This window comes from Acomys minous, assembly GCF_964271855.1.
Source record: "Acomys minous genome assembly, chromosome: 2".
NCBI lineage: Eukaryota > Metazoa > Chordata > Mammalia > Rodentia > Muridae > Acomys > Acomys minous.
In genome coordinates this window covers 90709039-90721718 of record NC_140484.1, presented here as the reverse complement: position 1 = coordinate 90721718, position 12680 = coordinate 90709039, and the positions used below count along the sequence as shown (strand labels likewise).

The 12680-nt window shown below is 43.0% G+C and overlaps 1 pseudogene across 1 annotated transcript; it reads left to right on the top strand.

Annotated features, from left to right (window-relative positions):
- The first annotated feature begins 7665 nt into the window (after positions 1-7665).
- On the top strand, positions 7666-9841 carry LOC311578156 (synaptobrevin homolog YKT6-like; annotated as a pseudogene). Its single transcript has 3 exons — positions 7666-7734; positions 8519-9146; positions 9726-9841. The product of its transcript is annotated as a synaptobrevin homolog YKT6-like (transcript).
- Positions 9842-12680: the final 2839 nt, after the last annotated feature.

The window sequence follows — 12680 nt, the reverse complement described above, 5'->3', positions numbered from 1 at the left end:
AATCCATGTCTGGTTCCACAGCCTGCTCAGCAAGCCAGATGAGACAATGACAAATACCTGTTTGAGTGGAAATTGATCCAGTGTGTTCACAGAATTATTTCCAAGTCTCTTTAGAGCTAACTGGAGCCCAGGTGTAAAGCACAGGAACTGAACCGAGGGACCCTTCATCACACATCTCAGGGTAGAGGTTCTCCTCCTTGCTTTGTTTGTGGGGCATGACAGATGCTTCTGCCAAAGCCAGAATTATCAACAATGGGGAGAATGAGACTGAGCCAGATTTACTGTGCCTGGTGGATGAAGCATCTTCAGATGAGGTAGAAAATGTCGATACCATTGACCTCCAGGGAGATGTGTGGTTTATGCACAGCACTGCTCCGGGCATCTCAGCTAGTAGCAAACAAGGAGAAAGGGGTTTTCCCCATGACTAGAATGTAAATAGCCACCACTCGCTGTTGACTTAGAATGAACTGTACAATGCTGAGCTTGTGTAGAAAGACCAAATTGGATACATAGCCCCAAATCTGAAACTCTGGTCTAAAGTGAGTCTCTGGAGTTCTAGGTTTACAAGTAAATCCTTTAGTACCATTTCTTACCTGTTTATTAAAAAAAAATTGAACAATGTTAATTGTGCGTATACATGTCAGTCTGTGTATGAATACATGCATGTTAGTGAAGGTACTTATAGAGACCAGATGGAGGTGTTGGAAACTTTGGAGCTGGAGTTATACACAGCTGTGAGCTGCCTGATATGGGTGCTGAGAACTGAATTCAGGTAATTTACAAGAACTGCAAGCACTCTTAACCATTAAGCCACCTCTCTATTTTTTATTGTTTGTTCATTATTCATGTATATGTAGGTGTGCCTGTGTGAGTTTATCTGCACCATATGAGTGCAGTACTGGTAGAAGCCAAAAGAGGACGCTGGATCTCCTGGACTAGACTTGCTGGCAGTTGTGAGTTCAGAAATGAACCCAGATCCTGTGCGAAGTCAGAAACTGCTCTTATTCACAAACTGATCTGTCTAGCCCTTGTTTTTCATATATATTCATATATATATAATGGTCCTCATGGTGACTAGGCAAAATTTTGCTGTTTATGCTACACATGGTTGTGAAAGTCCCACTGGGAACGACAGCCTTTCACATTTCTTACAGAGTGTATGCACCTGTTACTAGCGTGCAATCTTTCTATCACCCCAGCCAAGAGAATATTTTCCTTCCAACATTAAGCAGAGGACCATGGGATCTACTAGAGATTGGGTGGCATCTTTATAAGGCCCAAGTGAACATGAACATGGTAAAGTTAAACATAACAAAACTAAACTAAACTAAGCCTAAACCTATGTGTCCGTTCTCTGAGAAAGATGGTTTTTTCCAGTCGTGTTTGGTTCTAACATAGGTCCCTGGGCTATTTAGCCTCTGGTTTCTGGCCATCAAGGCAGTGCTAGGGGTGGGCTCCCTCTCATGGCATGGCTCTCAAGTTTGACCAGCCATTGGTTAGCAACTCCTGCAAGTTCTGTGTCACCTTTACCCCAGCACATCTTGCGGGCAGGACAAATGGTAGGTCAAAGATTGCGTGGCCGGGTTGGATCCCAATCCATCCAGTGCAAGCCTTGCCTGGTTGTTTCAGGCTTCATGTTCCCCATTACTAGGAGTCTTTGCTAGAGTCCCCTTCATAGACTCCACTGCATGAGGCTTTTACTCCCCCCCCCTTACCCTCCCAATTCCATCCATTTCTCCCAGTGTTCTCTCCCTCCATTCTTCTGTCCCTGTTCCCATCCCCACTGGCCCCCAGTCCACCTACAAAGTCTATTCTATTTTTCCTTCCCAGAGAGGTCCTTGTGACCCCCTCTTGAGTCCTCCTTGTTTCTTAGTCTTTCTGGGTCTGTGGATTGTAGCCTGATTATTCTTTATTTATGGCCAATATCTACTTATAAGTGAGGACATGCCTACTAGGTTGCCTCGCCAGCCTTCATATGAGGTTATGTGCTCAGTCTTATTGCAGCATGGTATGCTACGTTTGGTTGGTATCTCTGCAAGGCATCCTCTTTTCTGAAAGAAAATAAAGGAGGAGTGGGCCTAGGGGAGAGGGTATGTGGGGAGAGGACAGGAGGAGAAGAGGGAAGGGAAACTGCTGTCTGGATGTAATATATGAGAGAAAAATAAAAGACAAACTTCTCCGAGTTGTATGATTTCTCTGTGAAAGTCTTCCTTTGCTAATAAAATTTAACTTTAATTCTGAAACCACAGGTTTCTCTTCCTTTTTTTTTTTTGTCTTTTATTTCCTTCCTACAAATAAACCACTAGCTAATACTTACTAAGGTGACTGAGCGTGATGCCTACATTTACTTCCGGCCTTAGCTCTATGTCTTACAGCTTATTCTTATCCACACTTCCAAGAGATGACAGCTGATCCTTAAAGAGCCGCAGAGCCTTGCTTAGAGTCACACACTGCGTTTGAGCTCTGAAACATGTTAGGTCACTGTTCTCTAATACAATGAAGCTGCTCTATGGTGTTTCTTTTTCAACTTATTTTTTTAAAAATGTGAATGTAGCATTCATACACCTAGGGCAGAGTTCTTTTTTCTCTCTATTTCTAAATTTCTGTTGCCACTTTTCTTTAGTTGGGGCATGAAAACAGATGAATCCACCATATTAGTGGTCTTTTTTTTTTTTTTTTTACATTGTTACAAAAGAAATAAGAAGTGCAGCTTAAGATTGGTCCTCCAGTCTGCATCCTTACCTCTGGACTGTCCTCCCGGGGAGCAAACTGCTTAATTCCAACCAGCACCAATTATTTGAGTGGAGATTCTAGGTCACACCACAGGAGTGTGTCCTCTTGCCTCTACTTTGGGTTACACCAGATAGAGCTGGACTCATGCAAAAATCCTAATGCTGGGGCTGGGCACGGTGGTGCACAGCTTTTGATCCAGGCACTCTGGAGGCAGAAGCAAGTGGATCTCTGAGAGTTCAAGTTCAAACTGGTCTACAGTGTGTCGCTATGTAGGTCAGCTAGGGATATATAGTGAGGCCTTGTCACAAAAACAAGCAGACTTCTTAACTCTGAAATGTCCATAGCTATTAAGGTGTCCGGGTGGTGGTGGATGCTCAAAGGCATAGGCACTGAGGGTGGTTCAGTGCCTTGAGAGACTGAGCCTCTGCTTTCTAGAACTTCACAGAAGCAGGGTATGGGATGGCAGATATCATCTCTGTCACATTCATTTATTTGTCCTAGAAGTCCATAGTTCTAAGTTATCTTTAAATTTTTTAAATAATTTATTCAGACTACATCAGGATTATTATCCCCTCACTTTTATCTTCCTGTTTCCCCCTCCCCTTTTTTACTCTATTCCCTTCCCCTAGACACGTGACAGAGGCGACCTCCTCCCCCACCATATGACCACAGCCCATCAGGTCTCATCCGGATAGACTTGAGGATCAATCTTGGCCTTATATATGAAGTGGCGTTATTATTAAACAAGACAACCTTTTGTTAAGAGCCTGAAGTTTTACTTGGTCCCAATGAAAGTATATACAACAGTTGTAACTGAGTTTATGATTGCTTATTCATAACTTGTAAAAAGTTATTAAATTTTTCTACGGATAAATTCTTGCTAATGTCAAGGAAACTTATCAAATAAAGTCATCTAAAACATTCAAAAATTCAGCTTCAGGAAGGAAAGTCTTTTGTCTCACAGTTTGAAGTTTCCAATCCATGGCGGTGGGGAAGGGGCATTGACGGGCGTGTGAGGTAGCTGGGCACACAATCCTCTCATTCAGGGAACAGAGACAGTTGGGATCTGCTGCACATCTTGCTTTCCTTTTTCTGCCTGGGCCTCCAGCCTGTGAGATAGTGATACCCACATTGGCAGTCTGTCTTCTGACCTCAGTTAAACCTTCCTGAAACACCATCGGCACACCCGGCCAGAGAGGGTTGTCTTCGAGGCAACTTCAAAGCCTGTCACGTGACTAATGAAGCCTGAGCATCACACCTACCTCACTCACTTTACTTTCAAGTTAAAGCAAAATGTAGGAAGATATTCTTAATCCTCTCTTCAGTCTCCCTGGAGAAGCTGAACATACTGGGTTATACCTTTTCCTGCCCCGAATGATGAAGACCCCACAGCAAATCCTAAGGGATGTTGTGAGATCTGCGACCTTTTTGGAAATATGTTTACACAAATCTGAAAAATGCTGAAATGATTTTCTGAGAGAAGATTCGATCTAAAGCTTATTTCAACACTAGACTGCAGACCCCTTCCTGGAAGAAGTGTGTGGAATTTAACTATGAGAGAGTTAAGAAACTTTGGAATGATTTTGTTGGCAATATAGTAGCATGGACTAATTTACATTTTAAAAGAATCACTCTGGCTTTTTGAGCTTCCAGCCATGAAAAAGCAACAGGAACCAAATTTATGCCCCTGTCTTCAGCTGTGTAACTGGGCCAAGTATTGGAAGAAATTCTGTACCTTGCAAAATAGTCTCATAAAATGACTTGGAGTGAAGACAGCAGATGAAAGCAAGCTGAGCCTTTCCTACCTGTGACTATATGCTCAGAAATGTGTAAATGAAGTTTTTTTGATACAGAAATATGATAGCAGATGAACTTTTTGATGTACATACAGGGACAAAGAATACAGGTACTGGTAAATATGCATGGAGAAAAATTTAATAAAATTATTTATTAGTAGTAACTATTTTACAGCACACGAAGTTTATAGCTATGGAAAACACAGATGCCTGTACAGGAGGTGAGAAAGCAAATGCAGATATTAAAAGGTTCTTAGTTTACACATGAAGAGCTATAAGCTTATGTGAAAATGTGCACTATAAACTTATTCGATGATTGAGTCAAAATATGAAACATAAAGGACAGCAAGCCAACAAAGAGATGACATGGAATCAATAATTGCTAAATTCGGTTAAGTTTAAAAAAATCTTTATTCTACGTGCATAAGTGTTTTGCCTGCATGCATGTCTGGGCACCATGTGTGTTTGGTGATTGAAAGGGCCAGATGAGGGTGTTGGATCCCTTGGAGTTGGAGTTACAGATAGTTCTGAGGCACAATGTGGGTACAGGATTTGAACCTGTTTCCTCTCTATGCACAGCCAGTGCTCTTGGCTGCTGAGTTACTGCTCCAGGCTCCTGAATTCAGTTTTGAAAGGCAAGAAGAAGAGTCGATTCTAATAGTTTAAGAGAGAAATGAATTCTGTGGTTAGCATAGTTATGAGAGATATTGTGAGACATGGCATGTCTTGCTGTCAAAGCAGACCTAAAAGTTACCTATGGACGGAGTTGATGCTGGGGGCAAGACTAGGGGAAGTCAATGGTATCTCTGTGTTCTGGGGACAAAGCCCTAGGCAAAGGGCTGCACCTCAAGAGGATAAGAAACTATATTTATAAGGTAAGATTACGAGCTGAAATTTGGAAGCCACGGCATAAAATGTAGATCTAAAACAAGCCATGTGGACTTCCAAGGCTGCGGTTTGGCAGAGAGCCTAGCACTAGGGGATTAAAATTGAAATTCATTAGTTTACAGATGTTTAGCTGAAGATTTTTTTTATGAGGCAGGGATTACTTTTTCCTTTTATATATCAGAGACATGACTGTATTTATGAAACCATTGTAGTGATCTTGAAAATGACGTATTTGGAATAAAAATAATGTGGAAATATCATCTATGGAAGTTATTACCAAAGGGATGGGAGAGATAGTAAAGGTGTCAAGCCTGACAACCTAAGTTCAATCCCTACAACCCACATAATGGAAGGAAGGATCCAACTTCCATAGAATAACTCTGGCCCCAACACATGTGCCACACCATGCTTCCTTCATGCACAGGCACACCTACCATTGTAAATAGATTTATGTAATAAAGTTACCACATAGGTGAAACAAAACTTGAGATATTGGAGAACAAGGTAAAGTGGATGAAGATGAGGCAAGTCAGACATATGAGATGATGTCTTGTCTTGGTTAGGGACAGGTTAGACTTATGACACTAGGCTAAGGACACTCTAGGTCGTAACACTTATGTGCAAACCACACAGAGCATTGAAAAATTACCACGTAAGTTGGTCCACTTGGACACATGGACAGGTGAGGGACATAGGGGAAGAAAAGCATCAGAGTGCTCAGACATTGGACTTGATATAAAAATCCATGTGTGCTTAGTCCTGCTAGACCTGAAATGCCAGGGTGGGCTGGTACCCTCCCCCCCAGGGGCCTCCTCGTCTTTGAGAAGAAAGAGAGGAGGGAGTGTGAGAGGGGACTGGGATCAGGTTGTAAAGTGATTAAATAAATAAATAATTAATAAATAATAAATGGAAAAACACAGAAAAAAAAGTCCATCTGTATACACAAGGTCTGCAGAGCTCGTGGGACATATAGCATGGATGGCTGAAAGACCAATGGATAAGCACAGATAGCTCTGAGAATTGATTTGTATTTTTTATCCAGGAAACAGCCAAAGTCATAGAGATGGACGAATTTAACACTGAAACATCTTGCACAACAACACAAGTAATGCACTGAAGAACGATGCTTAATTGATGAGTTTGTTTTTGTTGTTATTGTTGTTATTGTTTTCTAATTTCTTTGGTTTTCAAGGACTGAACGCATGTAGGGAATCCTGTATAATTTCCAAGGAAGTCAACACAGGATCATGAAAACTCTGCTGGGGAAGTTCATTGTCATAGCCACAGAAGAGATGGAGGGATACAGTCATAGTAAGCAAGCACCAGAGTGAGAACCAGGAGCGACTTCTGAGATCCACTCTGCACTTGCAGCTGCAATGATGTATGAAGCCAGAGCCCAGGTCTCTCATTTGTTTTCCAGCCTCACACACAACCTCATCTGCCTTTCTGTTTCAGTATTTACTCTCTGGCATTTTGTATGTCGTTCGATTTTCCTGTTCATGCACTGTAAAAGCAAAGGAAAGAGGACAAGCAGGCAGTCAGTGCTTTCTCTTTATTCCTCAGACCACCAGGCTGCATTTGCTGACTTAGATCAGGAGAATCAAGTCTCATTCTAAGAACAGAGCTCATGGCTGGCCCTGATGGCAGCTTCAGACATCCAGCTGGCTGCCCGTGGCCTGACATTTACCATGGCAGTCATAGACCCTGCTTCTTGTGATGAGGATGTCTTAAGCCCAAGTTGTAATTAGCAAGGACATTGGTCCTGAATCTGAGGTTCCTAAGCAACAGATACATAGCTAATTAAATGCTACTGGCTGCACGTCTAGTCCACCACCAACATTATGGAGCTTGTTACAGAGGCTCAGGGCTCTACATGTCCATCTGCTAAAATGGCAAAATGCCCTTTTGCTTTACATTTGGAATATTGCCCATGGCCAAGGTTTCCAGGCCGTGACAGGTGCATGCAAATCAACCAATGTTAGATCTTCTCTAGAGATGTCACCTCTGGCAGCCACCCATCTTGTAAGACAAGATGTACACCTGTTGAATGTCAACTGCCAGACAACATGACTAGTTGGAATGGGATTAAGGGAAGACAGCTGCCATGAAGACAGGCGACGCCATATGCTAAACTTGCGGTGTCAACATCTCCAAAACCTTTGATGATAGAAGTTTCCCCCCAGCCCAGAGGGCACAGGAAAGTTCACGAGTACAAAAAGAGCCAACTGACTGAGAAACTCAGGCATCCATGGACAGCAACATAGAAGGTATCACTGAAAGCTTTTCCCAGCTGAGCAAGGAAGAAGGCAGCAATAAGGTAGGTCAAGAGGAAGCTCTGTAGTGAGTTCTCTAACCTTTATCATACAAGAAGAGAGTCTAGGGTCTGAAACCTTATTCTTGTGCCTTACAGATAAGCAGTCTTTATCGATAACCTTGGATCCAGCCAGCTGGAACTCAAGACAAGCACATTCATGTCCACAGCTTGTCTGTCTCCTTATTTTCTGGTAAACTTATAGGAATGACCTAAGTGGGGTTCAAGGATGAAGCATTTGTAGACATTCTGTGCTCATATGCATCAAGGATAGGAAGATAAGGAAATCATTTGATTTTTTTAAAAAAAACAAAGATGTTGATAATTCTGCAATATTTTTGAAGATATCAAGCCCTCCAAATATTCCAGGAACACCGCAAGTAGACCCATTGAGAGAAATATAGAGCAAACTCAGTATTGAAAATAAGCACACAGCTTGACTTCTCCCATCACTCTGTGAGATATTCACAGCCCTAACAGCATAAGATAATTGACAAGCCATCAGCATTACCAACCCTGATATACTAATATCACATTGTAAAGCTATTAATATTTTTTTTTTACCCGCTAGGTACATATGGTAGGCCTATATATAGCCATGAGTCTTGCAAGGAGCAGACTGTCAATCAGAATGTGGATGAGGTCCCTTTTCACATCTACTTTAATAGAAGGAAAATATTTTGCAGGGCTCTGAGAGTGAAAGGAGACTTTCAAGATCTTGTTTATGTGACTGCTGGTAAGGCAGGTTTCTCAGTGTCAGGAATTGTTTCCTTCTTGGTCCCAATTACAGAGCTGGTGTCTATCAGAGAAGGTAGACACCAAATATGCCAAACAAATGGATGACACAAGACCAAGACCTGCCAAGCTAGCCACGGCTGTTTCTCGAGAGAGCAGTCACGATCCTGTGAGTAGGTCTCAGGTCCAGCCTTTGGGCCAAAGGTGTGGCACCATAAAGCTGTACAGCCTCAGCGTCCTTTAAAAAGCCACCCAAAAAACCCATGCTGCTCAAAGCCACATATGACGTGCCTCCCTTCAGTTTCTTCCAGAGGTCTAGTGTTCAGGAATTTATGATCTCTACAAGTCAAATAATTATAGAATGCTCGGCAAAAGGTATCAGAGATTCTGTCAAAGAACAAGAGTATCTTTGCCATGTCTACGTCCGAAGCGACAGTCTTGCAGGTGTGGTCATTGCTGACAGTGAATACCCTTCCAGAGTGGCCTTTGGTACTAGATGAATTCTCCAAGCAGGTTGATACGATAGACTGACCAGTGGGATCCCCTTACAATCCAATACACAGTCCTGGATGGTCTCCTTAGTAGATATCAGAACCCCAAAGAAGCTCAGCCCATGAGTAAATTACAGGCTGGACTGAATGAGACCAAAATCATTCTGCGTAATACCATTGAGTCTTTATTTATTTTTATTTTTAATTAATTTATTCAGATTACAACTCAATTGTTATCCCCTCACTTTTATCTTCCTGTTCTTTCCCCCTTTCCCCTCTCCTAGGTCTGTGACAGAAGGGGACCTCCTTCCCCACCATATGGTCACAGCCTATCAAGTCTCATCCTGGAAGCCTGCTTATCCTTTCTCTGAGTGCCACCAGGCCTCCCCACCAATGGGAAGTGGTCAAATATGGAGCACCAGAGTTCACGTCAGAGTCAGTCCCTGCTTGCATGCAATTGTGGAGAATGTCCTGTTCATTGGCTAGATCTGAATAGGGGTTCAATGTTTACTGCATGTATTGTCCCTGGTTGGTGCAGTAGGTTGAGCAGACTCCCCCCCCCCCCCCGGGTTCAGATCTGCCTGTCATGATGTTTTTCTTGTGGGTTTCTAGGACCCTCTGGATCCTTCTATTTCCCCATTCTCCCATATTTCCCTCACCTAGAGTCCCAATAGGAAGTCCCTACATCTATCCTGATCTCCTGGTAAGTGAAGACATTCATTGGACATCCCTTTTAGGCTAGTGTCCAATTATAAGTGAGTATATACTAAGAACAAGGTGAGAGGCTTGATAATTTGGTATCCAAATCAGAAGTACTGGGAACACAGTTGAAAGCCTTCTTCTATAAAACTGCCTGGAAACAAAACTCATGCTGTGCAATCATGTGATGTAGCCCACAGAGGCAGGCGCTGGATTGTCACATCACATCAAAACTACTGCCCCTGGAGATAAAGCGATGTCCAAGAAGAGGATCTAGAGCCAGGCAGACTTGCTGTTTTTATTTTGAAGTTCCCAAGCAGAATGGAGGGATGATTTAAAGGGTGGGAACATTGAAGTTCATGTGTGTGGTTGTGACTTTGGCAAAGAATTTGAGGTCCTCAAAGGTGTAATGTTGGGAAAAATGAAAGCATAAACTCTAAGTGGCTCTTAGAGGCACTGAAGGGCATATTCTCAGCTAACCCTGCAAGGCTCTATGGGAGGAAATCTTTCTCCTGATCCTTGGTATGACTTAAGATTTATTTGTGCATTAATGATATTAACTCTCCAGTGAAGGGGGTCGGGTGGAGGGGTCTTGAGGTGATGGGGCAGGGCTAGGCAGAGTTCCAACACTCCAGAATGCTACTCCCTTGCACTGTAGGGGTTGGGAGAAAGTCACCATGGTCAGTAAAAGGCAGTGGTCATTGTGTCTTGCCTGTTTAGCTTGCTTGTCTGCTTGGATTGCCATCTGCCATGGAGAGGGCCCATTCTAAATACCTTTATCCAGTACTACAAAATGACTTGTGAGAGGTACTTAAAATGGGCTGAGATAGGCAAGATGTGTAAGTTGTGCTTTAATCAGCCAGCAAACTGCATTTGGGCTGGGGCTCTTCTGGTGTTGGGAAGGTCAGCTGGGAGTTCCCATCTTGACAGGAAGAAGGAGGCACAGGTGCCATCAGCTGTCCAGTGTGGAGGCACACTCACTTTAGCTTGCAGTTGGACTTTGAACATCGAGATCAAAGTAGTGGGTGCTGTCATCTCTCAAATCAAAGCTGGTTTTATCTGTCTCTGTGTCTATAAGACTTTTTTTTTTCTCAACTGCCTGGGGCCTGCATGTTGGCGCAAGTCAGTCCTGTAGGTACCAGGTCAAGTGCCAACAGCCCGAAGATTCCCAGTACCTACCTTTGATCTGTCCATGTCTGGCCTACAAGCCCCTCCCTAGTCAGAAACGGGTGCAGGGTGACGGATGTCGGGAGGTTGGTCTGAGCTGGTGCCCACAGGATGTGCTGGCTACCACATTGCCCCTTCATGTTCTACTGTGCATAAAGTATATCCGAGAGATCTTATCTCCCCAATAGCCCCTGCTGGGATGCTGGCCTTTGCGTTTTGAGCCAGGGTTGTCTCAGTCTGATGATCCCTGCCCTGAGCTTGCTGAGCTACCCTCAGAGCACCCATATGGGGGAAGGGAATGTCTACTATGGCTTCCAAAGTCCCCATTTGTTGGTGTACCTGCCTGTTTCTCTGGACAGTGCTAGCCAAAGGGCTCATGTAATGTTCCTGCTGCCACAGACCTGTCCAATCAGGGCCCTGGACAGCACAGATACAGTCGGTTGCAGTTGAGGTGGAATAAATGGCCTGGAGTGCTGCCTCCTTTTTTGTGCCTTTGGAAGGTGCTAGGGAAGAGTGGAAGTGGGTGGAGGTAGAAATTAATGGGAAAATGGAACCTTCACCCACATATGGCTGTTCTGCATGGTCTTGACTGACCCTCAATGGATGAGTTGCTGTGTATTTCTCATTCCCCCATTATATTATTATGTGAAATGTAAAATCACTTGGCAAGAGTCTACTTTAATAATGCCTAGTTTCTCTATTTTCTGTTTGAAGATTTCTGTCTGAATAAATTTGTCTTTTGAAATTCAAACAAACAAACAAACAAACAAAAAAGACCAAGACCTACCGTATTCTCAACAAAGGATTTTATTGCTGGTGAAATTTACAGTCTTCAGGCACATGTTACCCCCCCCCTTCCCTAAGGATAAAGTTTAATATTCTTACACATTTAATACACACACACACACACACACACACACACACACACACACACACACATACATTTTTTAAAAAGTATTAATCAAATAAGCAAAAGCTCTGTCTTGGGAGAGCTCAGACACCCCTCCAAGCATTCTAGAACCACCTGGGCCTTTCAATTTCTGAAGACTCCCTCAACCAATGAAGGGGCTGTGATTGTGGACTTTCTAGCTTTTATTTTTTAGGGTTGAAGCAGAAGCGAATTAAATGATGGAGGCCAGAGAGATGGTGTTCTGGGAGACCAGTGACATTTATTTCATGAACTCTCTGGTATTGCACTAGTATTCTCATTAGTTTTTGTTAGTGGATCTGAAATGGTAAGATTCCCATTCATGTTTCTCTATTGAGAAGGTTTTTTTTTTCTTCTCCCTGGAAGTGTGATCCGTCACTCAGCATCTCCCACATTTTCTAAAGCCCTGCCCCCCATGACCAAGTATACACATTTTCTCAATGATTAATGGAACTACTTTAATGAGATAGCTTTATTTACTAATGAATAAGTCTTTTAATTGAGCTGAGATGAATGCGCCTTTCAAGGTTTCTTTATCTACTCACGAGGCATTGTAGCATCCCTATAATTGATAATTACCAAGAGCAAAAGGACCTCATTCATTCATAAGAAATATGGCCTTGGAAATCAAGAAACGATTGTGAGTGATGCTCTCTGACCTGGGAAGAATGTACTGCTGAGAAGGCATTAGGTTGACCGGAGAAGACACAGCCTGAAATCATCCTTTTCTCCCTCCCAGGTGCCATGTATCCCACCAGTGAGCCATGGCCATTTCATTTCTGTGTCTTGTCCCCTTTTCCAAATTATACATTTTTTTCTTTTGCACATGTCTTATATGTGTAGTGCATGTATGCATACTCACTTATGTGTGGGTGTACCTGTGTGTGAACATGGTTGTGCATTTGTGTGCCCATGAATGCTGAGGCCATGAA